Raw genomic sequence first — 6,828 nt, forward strand, 5'->3', positions numbered from 1 at the left:
GACGATGACAGATAGACGATAGATAGATGATAGATGATACATGATGACAGATAGACGATAGATGATAGATGATAGAAAGATAGACAGACAGACAGACAGACAGACAGATAGATATAGATATAGATATAGATATAGATATAGATATAGATAGATAGACAGATACCTAGGCAATCAATTCCTGAAGTCTGCAGTTACTCAAAGTGCTCAGGTGATTGTCCAGAATGGGGAGTGGGCCAGGACTCCCTCTGAAGATGTAACCACAGACCTGCCCCTCCACCCGCCTGCTCAAAGGACCCTGTCCAGAAACACGGCTAGAAAGGGAGGCTCACCAGGGCAGGAGGATTCATGAGAGATAAAACAGCCGCTGGAAGGAACATGTGGGAGAATTCTGAAGGCTGGTCACTCTGCTGGAGAAGTGCAGTGTGAGACACAGGGCAGCACAGACCTCCTCCTCCCATAATTTCCTATTTAGATGGAGGAAGACGTCCTCTGTGAAATGACAGTGGAACGGAGCAAGAATTCACTTACTTACTTATTCATGTAACCTGTGTTTTGTACCCACAAAATATTTTAAAGTAGTTCCAAATAAATGTAACACAGTGGACTTTTTTGGCAATAGCAATTCAAACTCTATTCCTAGATGCTGGATGAGTTTATGCTCCCATTGTTAATTTGGGATAGATTCAGAGCTCTGGGTTTCTCCTGAGGCTCTTTATATTTAAAATTATGTAGAATATTAAAATAGACAAATCTGATTAAACCCATCATCATGTTGTGTAGTGTTTTTCCCAATGTAGGCATAGTAATGACATAGGTGGGTGTCTCTGACACAGGCTACATGTCTATGCAGTTATGGAGGAAAGGAGGAAGTAGAAGTGGTTTCACCCTCATGTCTTCACAACTGCATCTACACCGGTCAATTCACTTCAAGTACCATGGCCACAGAATGTAAACAGAAAACTAATTCATTCATTCAAAACTCCAGACATTCTTCTTCAACATGAATCCTGGCAAAAAAATGGGGACTTAAATTCAGATTAAATAAAGGAAATGGAATATAATTATTTTTAAGTTATGAAGACATCTTAAATTTTTACTTAAGGCTAAAATGCCATTTTCTTATACAAGACATAAGCATTTGATGTATGTCAAGTTCACAGTTAACTACTCAGGGATACAGATTGCTTCTTGTTAAAGACACCACTGACTGAATATTTTAACCACTTGAATAGAAATTTCTACATTTTATCGGTGTCTGCCAAACCAAAATACCCCAACGGAATTCCTTTGAAATCTCTGGGAATGCATTACTGGAGTGGGTGTCGATACTAACTTTTCACATAAATCTACTCACCCTCAAGTTAGGATATTGGACATATGGTTTGTGGAAATATTTGAAGCATTTGCATAAGACATGCAAGTTTTGGAAGAATGACCATTTTAATCAGGCTGACTAACTGAGATGAGAAGAGGGAGGTGTGACCATCTGTTTAGCTTCATCTTGATTTTATTTAGCACCTGCAAAAAAATTAGATTTGAGCCACTTCTGAACGAAGAAAATATGGAGAACCCGTCTAGGACAGTCTCCTGTGCCCTTCTTCAAGGAAAGGAAAGGGCAAGTCACAAATTACACACACACGCTGTGCACATGTGCACACATGCACATATACACAAACCCTACACCTTTTCAAATCTAAGTTAATCTGTAGTTCCGTAGTTCACTTGATAACTACAGGTCTTAATTTTAGCACTCTAAGACAACACCCAATACATATGCTAATATTTGCCGATACCCATAAAGGCCAAAAGAAACAAAAAGTAAAGTTATTATGTGTAGGAATGACAGAGGATTCTGAACTGAGGGAGGCAGTTATATAATCTGCCAATTCCTAAGCTGTTTATATAAATGGTTATAAATGGATATACTATGTTCCCTATGAAGGTTATAGCTCTCTAAAATGATATTAATATGACATGAAAATAAAGTGATAAAATTCCAAGCTATATTTCAATGCATAAATAATGCTAGAATATAGTTGACACTCAGTAATACCAACAAACAAATGAAAAACATTCCTTACTAGTTTTTTGATAGTTTTTTTGTGACAAATAAATTTGAACTCAAATGTATTTTCTTTATCAACATTATCCTAAGACTTTTGTGCTGCAGTTTTTGAGATAAATCATTTGATAGATTTTCTGATGTGGAAAGTTTCTCTTATTCTTGACTAAACTCTCTTTGGCGACTATGATTTTCCTCTTCTTACTCTGGACTCTTTTTTATATTCTTATTCTCTCTCTCTCTGCTCCTCATCCTCCTCCTGTTCTCTCTCCATCTCCCTTTCTCATCTCCTCTCTCTTTTTCCTTCATCAGTCTTGATATTATTAATCTTTTTAAAAACTCAGCTTTTGGAATTTTGAATTATTCTCTTTCGTGATCGTTGGTTGTTCCTACGGCTGCTGCCACCCTGTTCCTGTACTTCTCTATTGTATTGATTTCTGTTCGCATTTCTCTTTCTTATTTTTTATTTTGATCTGATGCTTATTTTTTTTCCTTGCTGATTTTTGGAATTTAAAATTCAGCTTACTTGTTTTCAGTCTTTGTATTTAAACTTACAACTTTCCAACTAACTATGGCTTTATTCAATAAAGCAATTAGTTTTGGGACATACTGTTCTATCATCAGTTAGATCCAGGTGAATAATAGAGTTATTTAGATTCTCTGTGTCCTGACTAATTTTCTTCCAGTTGGTTTTATCAGTTGCTTGTAAAAGGATTTTTAAATCTCCTACTATGTTTGTAAAATTTTCTCTTTCTCCCTCTAATACTATTTTTTCTTTATGTATTTTGAGGCTTTATTTTTAGGTGCATACAGATTTATATTTATCATAGCCTTCTGATGAATTGGTCTATTTATCAATGTGAAATTTTCTTATTTTGGTAACAATTTTGACTGAGTTTGCTGTTAATACAGCAACTCCAGCCCTCAAATGCTTCCTGTTTAGATACTGTATTTTCCATTCATTAATTTTGGAACTACTGTGTGTAACTAAAGTACATCATCTTTTATAAAAAGATCAGGTATCTCTGCTTTTTAAGTGGACTGTTCAGTCCATTATCACAAAATTGAATAAAAATAAGCCTACCATTTTATCACTTCTTTGTCATCCCTCTGTGTTTTGTTTCTCTCTTCCCTCCTTGCCACCTCCTTTTAGATTGTGTTTAAATTTTATTTTAACTTATCAGTTGCCTTTTTAGCTGTGTATCTTTGCATTTTTGTAATGATTGCTCTAGGGATTACAATATACCTCTTCTCATAGTCTATTTAGAGTTAATACTGTACCACTCTACAGAAGAGAGAGAAATCTGCAAACATATTAATTCATTTACCCTCTCCAGCTGTATTATATGCTAAGGGCATCCTACATATGACATATATATTATAAATCCCACCGTGTTACATATATATATATTATAAAGACCATGTTAGATTTGTTTTAAATGGCCATATGATTTTTTAAAAACGGAGAAATCATGCTTTTTATGTTTGCCTTACAATTTTTTCATTTCTGATGCTTATCACTCATTCCTGAAGATCCACATTTCCTCCCATATCTCTTTCCTTCAGTTTCAAAAACTTCTTTTAGCATTTCTGGAAGTGCAGGTCTAATGGCTGCCGATTCCTTTCATTTAATTTTTTTTTTCGGAAAATGTTTTTATTTGTATTTCATTTAAGAAGGATATTTTTACTGAACTTTCATTTCTAGATTAACAGGTATTTAGTTTTTTTTTTAATTTGGGCAATTTAAAAAGTTTTGGGGCCATCTTGTTGCCTCCATGGCTTCCGATGAGAACTCAATAATAATTAAGATAATCAATCCCCTGTATATAATTTGTCATTTTTCCCTGGTAACCCCAGGGTTTCCTCACTATCTTTGGTTTTAGCAGTTTGTCCATAATATGCCTAGTCAAAGCTTTTTTAAAATTTTATCCTATTTGGGGTTCACTAACGTTCTTGAATATGTCAGTTTGCATCTTTCCCCATTTGGGATGACTTTGAGCATGATTCCCTCACTATCTTTTCTGCCTCATCCTGTCTCCTGTGTCCTGGGGTCCCTCGTGTTCTAGCCCCTTCTCCCTCAAGACTCCTCTTCACATAAGCTAGACTTCTGAAATCATCTCAGGGTTCCCTAAAATTCCATCCTTTTTTTTCTCTCTCACATCCTCAGATCCCGTACCATTTATAGATCCATCTTCCTGTCCACTGGCCCTTTTTCCTGCCAGCCCTGCTCTACTGTTAAGTTCTTCCAGTCAAGTTGTTCGTGTGGACGTTTTGTCTATGCACTCTTAATTTTCCACTTGGTCATTTTTATGTTTCCTCTTTTTGAGACAGAGTCTCACTCTGTTGCCCAGGCTGGAGGACAGTGGCGTGATCTCAGCTCACTGCAGCTTCCGCCTCCTGGGTTGTGGTGATTCTCCTGCCTCAGCCTCCCAAGTAGCTGGGATTGCATGCACACACCTCCAAGCGCAGCTGATTTCTGTATTTTTGGTAAAGACAGGGTTTCACCATGTCGGCCAGGCTGGCCTCGAACTCCTGACCTCAGGTGATCTGCCTGCCTCGGCCTCCCAAAGTGCTAGGATTACAGGCGTGAGCAACTGCACCTGGCCATTTTCTATATTTTTTAGTGGCATTTCCTATGTTTTCATTTGTCATGAGTGAATTTTCCTTTGCCACACCAAGCATAGTTTTGATAACTGTTCATGTTCTTGTCTGATCATTCCAACAGAGGTCATCTCAGGCCTCATATCGATTGACTATGTTTTCCCCTGAGATGAGGTCACATTTTCTAGGCTTTTTGTAGGTTGAGTAATCTTGGATAATATCTACTATGTTATTAGACTTTGGATTCTCTGTTATTGCTCAGAAAAACGTTGATATTCTTGTTTAGTAAATAATTAATTCGACTAGATTCTGTGCGAAGAGTTATGCCAGCATTAGAGGAGACAGCTCAGACTTTATTCTGGCTCTTTCAGCCATCATTTCAGGCCACTTTCAGTTTGATCTATGCATGTGGGGTTCAAAAAGCAGCCAGAGCTGGGGGCGGGGGGGGCAGCATTTAGGCTCAGAGTCAGACGTCCCCCTTCCCCCTCCCCTTTCCAAGGCTGTCCTTTCTCCCTGTCTCCCTCCTGGCTGCTCTGGGGTTTTCTCCCTGAGTGCCTTCAGCGGAGGAGACGGTGGGCTTGGCGTCCTCCGCCTCAGTGGAAGCTTCTGTAAGATAAAGGCGCAGAAGAAAAATGCAAACGCATTCTCTGCCGTCTGTGCGCTTCAGGGTTGGCTCCCTCGAAAAGCTTCCTGAGCTTGTTCAGTCACCACGGCTCTGAGAGGGCAGTTTGTTTTGTATCTTGTTAAAGTTTGTAGCTGTTAATGATAATCGATAAGAGTTCACCCCATCTAAGGAGCAGGCCCACAAATGGCCAGAAGAGAACCTTCCGAGCACTTGCCCCCTCCTCAACTGTCATTTTCTCACTTATTTTTAATAGAATATGTATTTTCTTATATAAAATTATATATATGCTAAAAATATAACATACATATATAGCATATATGTAAGAATATATATATATATGCTGCACTCTAAACACTTATTGTTTTCTTATGTTTCAAATATTTTCTTCTATTTTATGACTTGTCTTTCCATTTTTTATGAGAAGCAGGTTTTTTAAATTACACATAGTTGAATATATCGATCTTTTACATGAACGTAATGGTATGTATTTTTGTGTCTTGTTTAAAAAGACATTCAAAAAAATATAAAAAAAACTTTCTAAATCCCATAGTCTTACTGATTTTTGTTTCGTATATTGTCTTAAAATTTTAATTTTGCTTTTTACACTTAAGACTTTAATCAGTCTGGAATTGATTTTTACACATGATATGAAGTAGGGATCTTATTTCTTCATTTTCATTTTAGTTTTCTGGATGAATGAATAAGGGTTAAAAGTTATCATTTACTAAATAGTCAATTTTTCTCCTACAAAAGGAATAAATCAATTTCCAATCATCTATTTCTCTATCCCTTGTCAATACCACATTTACAACTGGGCCCAACCCTAAGGGGTACAGAGGCCCACAGATAAGTAAATAATTGCCAAATAAACGTTGCCAGGTTTAGGACTTTGGCTAGACGTGGCTGGTTCTGCGTGGCATTTTTTAGCCTAGAAACTCAAAGTGCCCCATAGCCTGATTCGGAAACACGTGTCATCTTTTCTTCTCCTACTACAAATAAACTAAAGCACGGACCTGGGTAGCTTGCATATGCATGGGTAGCCTGCAGGGGCTTTGAAATGAAATTGCCTGAGTTGAAAGCCTGATTTCATCACTTACTAACTTAGATCACTTGTCCTTGAGAAATTACCGGACGTCTTTCAGCTTCAATTTCTCATTTATCAAATGCTAATAATAATGTATTCATACCTTAAGATGCTAGAAGAGTGGACTGAGAAGGCCAGGTGCAGGGGCTCACGCCTGAAATCCCAGCACTTTGGGAGGCTGAGGCGGGCAGATTGCCTGAGCTCAGGAGTTCGAGACCAGCCTGGGCAACATGGTGAAACCCCATCTCTACTAAAATACAAAAAATTAGCTGAGTGTGGTGGCACACACCTGTAATCCCAGCTACTAGGGAGGCTGAGGCAGGAGAATTGCTAGAACCCAGGAGGTGGAGGTTGCAGTGAGCCAAGATCACGCCACTGCACTCCAGCCTGGGCAACAGAGCAAGACTCTATCTCTCAAAAAAAAAAAAAAAAAAAAAAAAAAAAAAAAAAAAAAAA

This window comes from Hylobates moloch, unplaced genomic scaffold, assembly GCF_009828535.3.
Source record: "Hylobates moloch isolate HMO894 unplaced genomic scaffold, HMol_V3 SCAFFOLD_2, whole genome shotgun sequence".
Classification (NCBI taxonomy): domain Eukaryota; kingdom Metazoa; phylum Chordata; class Mammalia; order Primates; family Hylobatidae; genus Hylobates; species Hylobates moloch.